The sequence below is a fragment of the Giraffa tippelskirchi genome, chromosome 13 (assembly GCF_054371585.1).
Source record: "Giraffa tippelskirchi isolate mGirTip1 chromosome 13, T2T-mGirTip1v1.2.pri, whole genome shotgun sequence".
NCBI classification, from domain to species: Eukaryota; Metazoa; Chordata; class Mammalia; order Artiodactyla; family Giraffidae; genus Giraffa; species Giraffa tippelskirchi.
Genome location: NC_137287.1, coordinates 45142731 through 45153912, shown reverse-complemented (window position 1 = coordinate 45153912; position 11182 = coordinate 45142731). Strand labels below are relative to the sequence as shown.

The window sequence follows — 11182 nt, the reverse complement described above, 5'->3', positions numbered from 1 at the left end:
AACAAATAAAGGCATCTACAGGCAACAATATCTAAATTGGTACTTAAACTATAATAGCCTGGAATTTAAACTAGAGAACTTTGGCTGATGCTGCTTTAAAATTAAATATCCAGGCAGATTGATTTTTTCTTCCTTATAGTATCATAGTACTTTCCACTTGGCACAGTGGTAAAGAATCCACCTACCAATGCAGCAGACACGGGAGACGAGGGTTCAATCCCTGGGTCGGGAAGATCCCCTGCAGGAGGAAATGACAACCCACTCCAGTATTCTTGCCTGGAAAATTCTACAGACAGAGGAGCCTGGGGGCTACAGTCCATGGGGTCACAGAGTCAGACAAGATAGCAACTGAGCGTGAGCACAGTGGTATCATAGTGATTGTATTGGGGGAGTTTCCAAGTTCATTGATTTGTATTCCTCTCTCTTTAGAAAAAACATGCTTTTGCTTATACTAATCTTAAACGTATGGGAAAAAATAATTCAGTTTTTAATTTCTTTATAATGGACTTTATATTTCTCACAACCTGCTTGTGTGTGTTTGTGTGTCTGTGTTGCAAGGAGAAAGCCAATTCTGACTCATGTTGGAAATGTTTCTGTGATTTGCTTTTCATTGCTTTTGTTATTATAATCATACAGAATGGCCTGCCTCAGAGAATCCTGCCCTTCTGCTTGACCCTTAAACTACTTTGTTCAGAACCCTGTCCACCTGTAGATGGCAGGAAGGGAGAAATTAACACATCCTCTGCCTGAGGTTTGCCACTCTAGGAGATGTTTGCAAGATTAATGGTCTTTTTACTTTGCTTCCTCACCTCCCCCCATCTCTGATCTGTAAAAGAACCTGGCATCCAGACCCAGATAAGCTGATTATTTTGAGGCTCTATCCTGCCATCTTCTCAGTTTCCGGCTCCCCGATTAAAGTCTCTTCCTTGCCTCAGCACCTCATCTCTCAGATTCATTGGCCTGTCGTGCGGCGAGCAGAACGAGCTTGGACTCAGTAACATGTGTGCACACATATGTGTGTATGATTTAATTTTGTGGGATAGAGTGCAGATGATGTGTATAGATTTTTAACATTATTTTCTTCTGAAGTGTAATTTACAACAGAAATATGTACAAATCATAAGTGCATAGCTGGGCAACCTTTTTCAAAATTCCCTATAATCTGAGCTCAGATCCAGAAATAGAACAAACCCAGGAGCCTCAGAATCTCTGCTGGTAAACTGCAGAGACTCTCACAAAATTCTGGATCACGCGGTCACTTTGCAGCCTTCACGGACAGAGCCTCTTTGCCCCACCACATCCTCTGTCAGGACCCTTTACCATTCTGCCCAATATTTCTCTTTCTCCTGTTTGGGGAGGAGAGTAAAGGAGACGGGAAAACTCAGGTCCCATTCATGTGTCAACTTAGAGTTATGTTTTATTCAGTGGGAATTTTTAGGGAAGCAAGAGTCAGGTTATATACAAGTTTGCAACAAATGGCAGGTAGTCTGAACATTAAAAGCATTTGGGGGAATTGAAGAAAACCAGATACATCAAGTTAAGGAATTTAGTGCTTTGGGGAAGATGCAAGAGCCTGGGCTCACGGAAATCATTCCTCTCATACGCATCGCAGCCACTGGAGCCAGTATCCTGCCTTTCTTTGCATCCTGAGTTCCTCAGTGCTCACCAGGAGTGGCTGAGGCCTAATGGCTGCTGGATCACAAGTATTGTTCTCCTTCCTGGTTGCCCTTAGGGATCAGAAATTCACATTTGGAGGGCCAAAATTGCTGATGATTGGCATATCCTTATTTACTGATGTGACAGGAAATACTCTATCTCTCACACACCATTACCAACTCAAACTCTTCCTGCCTGAAAAGACTGCACCAGGAAAATGCCATAGGTGGGACTGCCCCAGGCAAGAGTGAGGGCATTCTGAGAGGCAGCTGCTGGTCTTGGAAGGAAGGTCAGAGGCCCATGTCTGCCCCTCCCCTCTTTCTGCCCCTGATTCTGGCACCATTGCCTACTGTCAAGTTTTCAGTGACCATATGCAGAAATAAGGGCTTGCAAGCTCCATGCAGTGTACCCTTGGAGGCCACCCAGCCCCAGTGCTCCTGGACTGCTGCACACCCAGCTGAATGAGGTTAAGGAAAGTTGGCCCCTCCAGTAGATCCAACTTAAACTCAGGAAGTGATCTCTAGCACCTAACCTTGTATTCCTGTCAAACTGGCACTTGCCAAGAGCATTTGCCAGTGACCGCACAGCGACAACAAGGGTGCTTGCCTCTGCCTCTGCAGAGATTGAACCCTGTGCTGTTGCAGCTGTCGACCTTCAACAGCCCCTGAGGGAAATTGAGGGTGGACAATGAGGCACTTTGTGCTCCAGGGAAACTGGTGGAACAGGTCTTGAGATAGTTAGATATTCTTAGGAACTTATTTCCTGATCCCAATCCTTGCACCTCCTCATATCTAAGTGAAGTTAAGTGACAGTCACTCAGTCATGTCCAACTCTTTGTGACTCCATGGTCTATACAGTCCATGGAATTCACCAGGCAGAATACTGGAGTGGGTAGCCTTTCCCTTCTCCAGGGGATCTTCCCAACCCAGGGATTGAATCCAGATCTCCTGCATTGCAGGCAGATTCTTTACCAGCTGAGCCTCATATCTAGAAAAGCAAGCACTAAATCCTTTCATGGTGACATCAGCTCCTGGTGACTAACAGAAAACCTCTTGTAAAGTAAGCACTTGATTGCATTGAACTCCCTCTTCACCAAAATGTTTTATATTAACTTTGTGGCATAGCCTCTTTAGAGCAGTCTCTCAGAGCTATCTGAGATGCTGTCTCCTGGGTTGCAGTCCTCATTTTGCCCCAGATAAAACTTAATTCGCTAGTCTCACATTGTACATCTTTTTGGTTGACACTGTACTTCTCTCTCTCTTCCAATTTTCCTTTCTTCCACACCATATCCTTCTCCTCCAGGGCATTAAGTCTTCTAGCTGAGCTTTCCCTTCCTTCACTGTGAACCATCTACATCCTGTCCCAGCGATCATTAAAAAAAAAAAAAGAAGGTAGCTGCTCTATGGTAGAAGAAAATTAGAGTCCTTTAAAGTTAGAAAATACTTTCTGACCCTCAAAATCCTGATTTTCAAGATCTTGTCCCAACTTGCAGCCCAAGAGGCAGGGCTGCAGTCTTCATTTTGCCCCAAATAAAACTTAACTCGCAACTCTCAAGTTGTACATCTTTTTTAGGTGACAGTTATGGAGACCACAAAGGGACCCAGAGTGGACTTCCTTCCTTCGACTGGACTCCATGAGGAGCTGGAGCTTTGCTAGCAGCAGTGGCCCCTTGCACCCATCTGCCTTCTCAGGGAATGCAGACGAATTTGAGTAAGGCTCTCGGTTCTCAGATCTCCCATATTGGTTGAGATTCTGAGTTTTATTTGATGGTGGAGCAGGTTACCTGCCCCCTCCCAACAGGAAAGATACTGGGACGGGGGAGGCGGGGCAGGTGAAACATCCGGGGCACACCCATTCATGGTCTAGACACTGAGTGAGGCTTGGTTGAAAGATACAGAGGAATTCCCACCCAGTCAAAAGATACTGGGTGGGGGGGCTGGCTGAAAGATGCCAGGGGAATTACCCACCCAGTGGAAAGGTACTGGTAGTGGGGCTCGATTGGGAAAAAATCGAGAAATACCCGGGGCTCGGCTAAAAGATGCCGAGGTTGCTCCGTTGTAGGGGACTGAATGATCTTAGCTGAGTGGTTAAGGAAGAGGCTGATCTGACAATTTTCCTCAATTTGACTGCCATTATAGAACTTATCAGGGTAAAAGTGAGGAGAATATATGAGAGCTTTGCTCTGAAGAAAAGGGACCAGACTCCTCCCAGCTGGTTTCAGTTTTCTCAGGTGACTGAGAAATTTACGGGAGTGGTGGAAGCCTAGTCCTCATACCATGCAGTGGTCCCACAGGGAAACCCACTCATAAAATAGTATACTTGCTCATCCGGGGGTCGTGCATAAGAACTGGCCATTCAGCCACCTGAGCAGCCACAGTGGTCTTAGATCGCTGGAGGCAGAATCTGAGACACGTAAGACAAGCTGAAATTACTCGGGTGACTCGTGAAGGAGTTAAGCTCACAAGCAGCAGATGGGCCCACTGCACAAGTTCACTAGTGATTTTTATCCCTGACAAATTCAGCTTAAAATGGGAAACAGAATCTCTCAAAAATAGAAACAAAGGGGTGTCAGAAAGCCAGCCTCTGACTAACACTCCAGCCACATTCATGTACAATTTGTATGGAGCTCATACTCCAGTACTCTTGCCTGGAAAATCCCATGAATGGAGGAGCCTGATAGGTTACAGTCCACGGGGTCGCTAAGAGTCGGACACGACTGAACGACTTCACTTTCACTTTTCCCTTTCATGTACTGGCGAAGGAAATGGCAACCCACTCCAATATTCTTGCCTGGAGAATCCCAGGGACGGGGGAGCCTGTTGGGCTGCCGTCTATGGGGTCGCACAGAGTCGGACATGACTGAAGCGACTTAGCAGCAACAGCAGCATACTTGCAAGTACCTACTTACTTAGTTGGAGAAATCATATTAAAAGAGATCTCAACCTAAAATGGCCAAATTGGGATTCTTTTGATATTACAAAATTGATATTTTTGTGCACACTCTTTAGAAAAGGCTGGCCATGCTTACTGGTATCTAGAAGCTTCTAAAACAGGAAATGATAGTAACTTCTTTGCAGAAAACCAACAAGAAATTGCTTGAAACTATCAAAACTAAAAAAGACTGCTAGCACTGACTGTGCCAGGTCGCACGTCCAGTGGAACTGGGAAGTCACGTTCGGCATTTATGCCATTTGGCTTTTGATTTCTGGGCATCATTTTACCATCTTTTGGGGGCACTCTTGCCACGTGGCTTTTGATTTCTGGGCATCTCTTTGCCTTCTGTTTCATTTGTAGTGTGACTCCTGGCTGGTGAAGTTCTGGTTCGGTTTGGTTTTGTGGGTTTGGTTTGAGCACACAGACATCTGGTACAAACTGCTCACTCTGAGGTTCCACACTCCATCTGGGAACCCCTTGGGGGAAAAAAAAATTTTTTTTTTTAGCTGGTCAATCTATAGCTATGATCCAGTGACAAGAAAAGTGGCCTAAAAGTATTAGATCTTTATAGACATAAGATAGCAAAATGGACTGAAGTTCCCTTATGTCAAGGACTTCCTCCTGTAATCAACAGCCTGGGGTTGATCAAACTAAGACCCTTACTTCCCCAGAGGGACAATCCCTGCTGGGACAAATCTGCCCTTGCTATCAGGGCCAAGTTGAGCACTATTTGGTCTAAATTTTGACTATAAAACTATGATTACAGAAAAATATGATTTTTCACAATGTGGTCACAATATTCTTTAGACTCCAGAGAAAGCTTAAAGAAAAAAGTTACCTCTTTAAAAATTCTTGCCCTAAGGAAATAACTCCTCCTATAGCTTTAGACCAGAACTCTCTGGATCACTTATCTAGACCATCTCTAATTCCTGAAACCAAAAGAAAGAAAAGGGGGAACAAAGTCTTTTAAAATCTTATTCCAACCATTGTTTACAACTAGTGAGTTTTGTTTTGTGATATCTGATTCATAACTAAGTTTGGAAAAAAAGCTACAACATCTCTTGTGTCTATTTGGATATATGTATGTCTCAGTGTGTGTCTTTGATTTTTGGATAATATTGCTGATTGCTGAGACCAGTTTGTAAATGAGCTCTAATCTAATTGGCCTTTAAAAAAAAAAAGGAAGCACTTGCAAATCAAATAATTCTAAATACAAGAGAAATTAAGCTAAATGAATTTCAGGTTCATGTGAACTGGGAAATATTCAGTATTAAATACCTGATATTAATGTTTGTTTGTTGATCTAACTAATATGGACATGTCTAAGACTAATTAATATTAAGCAGAATATTTTCATTGTACCTAGGTTTAATATAAGTTGAATAATATTACATCTGTTATAAGTTTGTCACCTAGAGTGAAGAAACGTCTAAAAAAATGAAAGTGAGATATGAGCCTTTAGATAAACTCTATTAAGAATAATTATGCTTTAGGAATGTCTGTCTAAAATAGTCTCTTCAGATTGGGGTAGCTTGAACTTCTAAGGGCTGTGCTAAACTAACTGTTGGAAGTCTATTGAACAGCTAAGTCATTTCCAAATAAAATAAGATTTTGAAACATTTACTACTAAACACTAATTACCTCTTTCAGAGAAACTAAAGAGATTTGGGATTAAAAATAAATGATGGTTGGTGCCATCCTAAAATTTTCTGAGAAAGTAAAGTTTTTAGAAACTACCACTGGTATTTTTGCTCACCAATCGATAAAATGCTAATATAAAAGTCAGTTCTTGGTTGCTTAAGGAAAGTAGGAAGTGTGTTTTCCGTAAAGAAGGAATGAAAAATAGAATTGCATTTTGTGAAGGGAAAAGGAAGTCTGACTTTTCAGGATGGAAGAACAAAAATAATGGGTACAGAAAGTGGTAAGAAGGTTTGTGGAAAGTGAACCATAAGAAAAGAGTTTTGTACATGGTTTAAAATAAGCTTAAAATAAATTTAATTAACTTTACTTTTAAATAAAGTAAGCTGGTGCAAAAACTTGAATTTAGCTTTTCTCTCTGTTAAGATGACACCTTTTCTTCAGATGTTGAACTGCCTTTGATAATAGATTTAAGTTTCTTGATCTGTTCTGAAATCCTTTTGTTACTTTGGCTAAGTGAATAGCTATTGTTTCACAATGACCTATAATCCTGTCTGACTGAGTGTTCTAAACCTTTTTGATATTTGTTGACAAAACTTCCTAAATCATTCTAATGATTTCTAGATAACTTTGGGATGATTCAGAGGGCCCCTGATACATCTCAAAGAGAGATATTACACTAATTAGGTTCATTTTGTGTACAGAATTACATGAGGAGTATTGTCAAGTGAGTAATAAGCCTCAGGTTATATTGCAAGCTAAATGTTACTCATATAGATATCCTAAAAACTGGATGAAATTCCTAAAATTCTGATATGTTTAAGTAAAATATTATCAGGCATAATTCTAGTTACTATCTCAAAATATTGTCCTAGCACAAACCAAGTTTTGCAAAACTGCTTCCTCTTCAAGAAGATTTACAGAAAGGACTTTTGGATAAACACAAATTTCTGAACTGGGTAAAGATTCAAATGGGAAAACCTGATGATTTCACAAATGTTAGCAAAAGGACTAAATAAACTGGTGAATATGCTTATAACTTTTATGGTTTCTATCTGAAAAATTACTGATTTGAATCTGTGTTTTCCAAGCTTAAGAAAAAAAACCTTCCCCTCAAACTAATTATGACAGTAATCTTTTCTCTCTATCTGAACCCTCCAGAGATTGGAAGCTCTTAGTTTCCAGTTACTTTATCAGATAAGTTAGAAAGGTTATCTCACTAACAGGTACAGAAATCTCAAGGAATTTTGGAGACCTTGAGAAGGGAGGAATTTACTTAGATATGTTAGGCAAAATCTGTGATAAGACTTTCCTAACCCTTAAAGGTTTTATTTTACAAGTTCAGTCTGAGACTTTATAAAAGTGTCAGCAAAGCAAAAAGGTCTATGATCAATTATGGTAATATAAATCATCAGACCAAGTTTACTATATTACAAACAAGTCTTAATTTGGTTATATTTGGTAAAAATGATGGTGATTTTAGGGAAAAAAGACGTTTCAATGAATGTTAAATCCCAGTTTGTTAATGGAGGTCTGTATCTACTAAGACTCATTTCCTCGATAGTTCTATGCTGTTAGAGTATATCAATGTAAAATTTAATTGAATTATTAAAGGTCACTCTAGGGTTGTTTCTGAAGCTTATCTCAGTAATCTATCTTTGGATGAAGATCAGATGCCTCATCCATGACCTGCAACCAAGACTGGAAGAAGACATGATTTAAGGAACTGTCTCCAACCTCGATGGAAGGACCTTTCTATCAGGTACTCTTAACTAGCTCATGCCCAGTGAAATTGAAAGGAAATTGACTCGTGGATTAACTCCCACTTCCAAAGGCCCCTAAGCTGGACTGGGCTATAGAGAGGCCTGCTGACCTCAAACTCACCTTAAAGCAGTGCTCAAACAGAGAAAACTACACTACACTAGGATGAGAAGATGATGACATCAGAAGTAGACAGTTTGCTCAAGATGCTGAAGTGACTTGTAAGATCATTTGTAATGTTTTCATGATTCCTTGGACCTGTGCCTGTCAATCAAATGTTTTCTATCATGGACATGATTCTATGCTAGTTTGAAACTCAATCCAATTGTTGAGTTGTGGCCAATTACCTGTGTCTAGTACTTCTGGGTTACCTTAGGGGATTTCTGATCTCTGGGTCTCTGACTAGTTACCCCCTAGGAAATTTATTTTAGGTGAGCATTTAGTCCTGTTCTGTCTATTAATGATACTACTAGATGGGATCCCCTCACCTGGCCAGGATCATTCAAACTAAATCAGAGTGATGAGCTAAATCTCAAAAAAAAACAAACAAAAAAATTAACCTCTTATCTATTAAAAGGAAAACTCCCACAATCATGGGGAGGATCTACATGGTTAACACCAGGCTATGGTCATTCAAGTTTAAAGTCTCCTCTATGTTGGGAACGATTAAATCATACTAAAAATGATCAACTTGGTAATTATGAGACAAGACTGAGTGCTTTATGAACTATGTCTCTTATTACCCTTAGAGAGAGTGATTGGTATGGAACTCAGTGAATTTGTGGCACAAATTTATGGCCTTGACATCTACAGGGATGGATACAAAGGTGTAGCCTGGGATTTCCATGAATTTAAGGTCATACACGTTAACAAATTAGAGGTAACCCTAACCAATCTATCATTGGTATGATTCCAATGGGTCAAATATATGTATGCTTCTGGCATAGCCATTTAGCAGCTTGTGTGTGTGTGTGTGTGTGTGTGTGTGTGTGTTCCTTCATTGGGGTTGGAGGATGTAATTGGCCATATCAAAGCCTTAACAAGCTTTGAATGATAGTAACCAGGCTATTAGCCTATTGAATTCTGAGATCTCTATGATGAGAAAGGCAGTGCTACAAAACTTCAAAGCCCTTGACACCTTACAGCATCAGGGAGATATCTCTACTATAATTCAAAGTGAATGCTGTATTTTCATTCCTGATAAATCCTTTAATGTAACACATTTGATGAACCATATGAAAAATCAGATTTCTGCTTTAAGTGACACATTCCCTAGTCTCGATGATCTTTAAAAAAAAAAAAAAAAACTGATTTGGTGTGGGAAATTCATGGCTAAAGTATTTACTTTTAATTCCACTAATGTCATTAACTATATCATTTGCATTTTGCTTGTTTCACAAGATTATTATTTCTTGTATTACCAAGTGTATGACTGAGCCTCCAACGAAAATAATGATGACTAGACTTGAAGCAGTTGATCAAATGTATAGCTCAATATATGATCAGTGATTGTAATAGTATAACTCTGGATATGGGAAGATGCAACAAAAAGGGAATACTTTCCTCCTAAACCATAACTAGAAGACAGGTGTCCAGGGATCTTTGACTATTAAGATGTAGTCCAGTAATAGCACGTTGAGTGGCCTATCAATAAAAATCTTCTTCAGAACTGGGAACTAGCCTTCCCAGCAACACAGAACAAAATGGTAATGAAATGTCCCCCAAAGTATGGCTGGATTTGTGAACACAAGGGGGCCGTGTCAACTACAAATTGACACCTACCAGGAGCATTGCCAACGACTGAACAACAAAGGCATTTGCCATCTACCTCCACAGGAGATTGAGCCCCTGTCCTGCTATAGCTGTTGACCTTCAACAACCCCTGGGGAGTTCAGGGTGGAGTGAGGCACTCTGTGCTCCAGGGAATCTGGTGGGACAGGTCTTTAGATAGTTGGATGTTTTTAGAAACAAATTTTATAATCTCAGTCCTCAATCTCCTCTTATCTAGAGAAGCACTAAATCCTTTCCTGCTGACTTCAGATCCTCATGACTAACAAAAACCTTTTGTAAAATGAGTGCTTCATGGTATTGAACTCCCCCTTCACCAAAACCTTATATATTGACATTCCCCCACTGCTGCTTTGGAGCAGTCTCTCAGAGTTAATCTGAGATGCTGCCTCCTGGGCTGCAATCCTCATTTTGCCCCAAATAAAGCAACTCACAACTCTCAAGTTGTACATCTTTTTTTTAGTTGGCACTTGCTGCATGAGAAGGATGAGGGGAACCCTGTATTTCATGTCAAGAACTGAATTTTTTCCTCTTAAAATATTTGCTATTATAATCCTAATCTGTTTTCCTACCCCCTCCCCCCACCCCAGCAATTTATCTATTTCCCTGCTTTGAAGCAAAAAAAAAAAAAAAGAAAAAAAGAAAAAGTACAAGAAGAGGAAGAAGTCACAAACACAGAAACATAGACTCAAAAAGCATGTTCTTGTGTTTCAAAATATTACTCTCAAGAGATACAAAAATGCATTAGCATAAAATACACCAAAAATAATTTTGGCACATTTCCCAATTTGCCAGCATGTAACAGAGCCACACTTGATGATTAACAAATACAAACTCATCAACTTCAGAAGACCTGGGTCAAGTAATTCTGAAAATAAAAGAGGGACGTTAGTAGCTTGCATGTACATAGTGTTGTATTGTTTGCAAGATGCGTTTGAACACTTACCTTATTACACCCTTGTGGGTTCTGTTTTGCTATCTTCACTTAGAGGCCTAGAGCAGTTCATCTATTTGCCACCAACCAACGTGGTGGTGGTGGTGGTTTAGTCGCTAAGTTGTGTCCGACTCTTGCGACCAACCAACGTGGAGCTAGAATTTGAGAACAAAAACAAAACACATTTTAAGACTGTCTTTCTTGTGGATTTAGAGGTAGAAATGAAATGTGTATTGGGGGCAAACTCTTTTTGCTTTCATAGGAGACACTTTAGGAAAGTCATTCAGATGGTAACCAAACATTCTAGTGCCCTGGAGATGGTAACCAAACATTCTAGTGCCCTGGAGAAACACTCAACAGATGAAGAAACTGAGTAAGATGTGCTACTGAGAAAGAAGTGTATTGTTCAGAAACCAGAAGTTACTATGTGCCCAGAACAGAGCTCTCATTAGCGGCTATTATGATGTGAAT

At 40.3% G+C, this 11182-nt stretch overlaps 1 long non-coding RNA gene across 1 annotated transcript; it reads right to left on the bottom strand.

Moving 5' to 3' along the window:
- Nucleotides 1–4985: 4985 nt before the first annotated feature.
- On the bottom strand, nucleotides 4986–10970 carry LOC145532034 (uncharacterized). Its single transcript, XR_014072925.1, has 2 exons — nucleotides 10724–10970; nucleotides 4986–5066 (listed from the first exon to the last, which is right to left on the bottom strand). It is a non-coding gene; the product is annotated as an uncharacterized LOC145532034 (long non-coding RNA).
- Nucleotides 10971–11182: the final 212 nt, after the last annotated feature.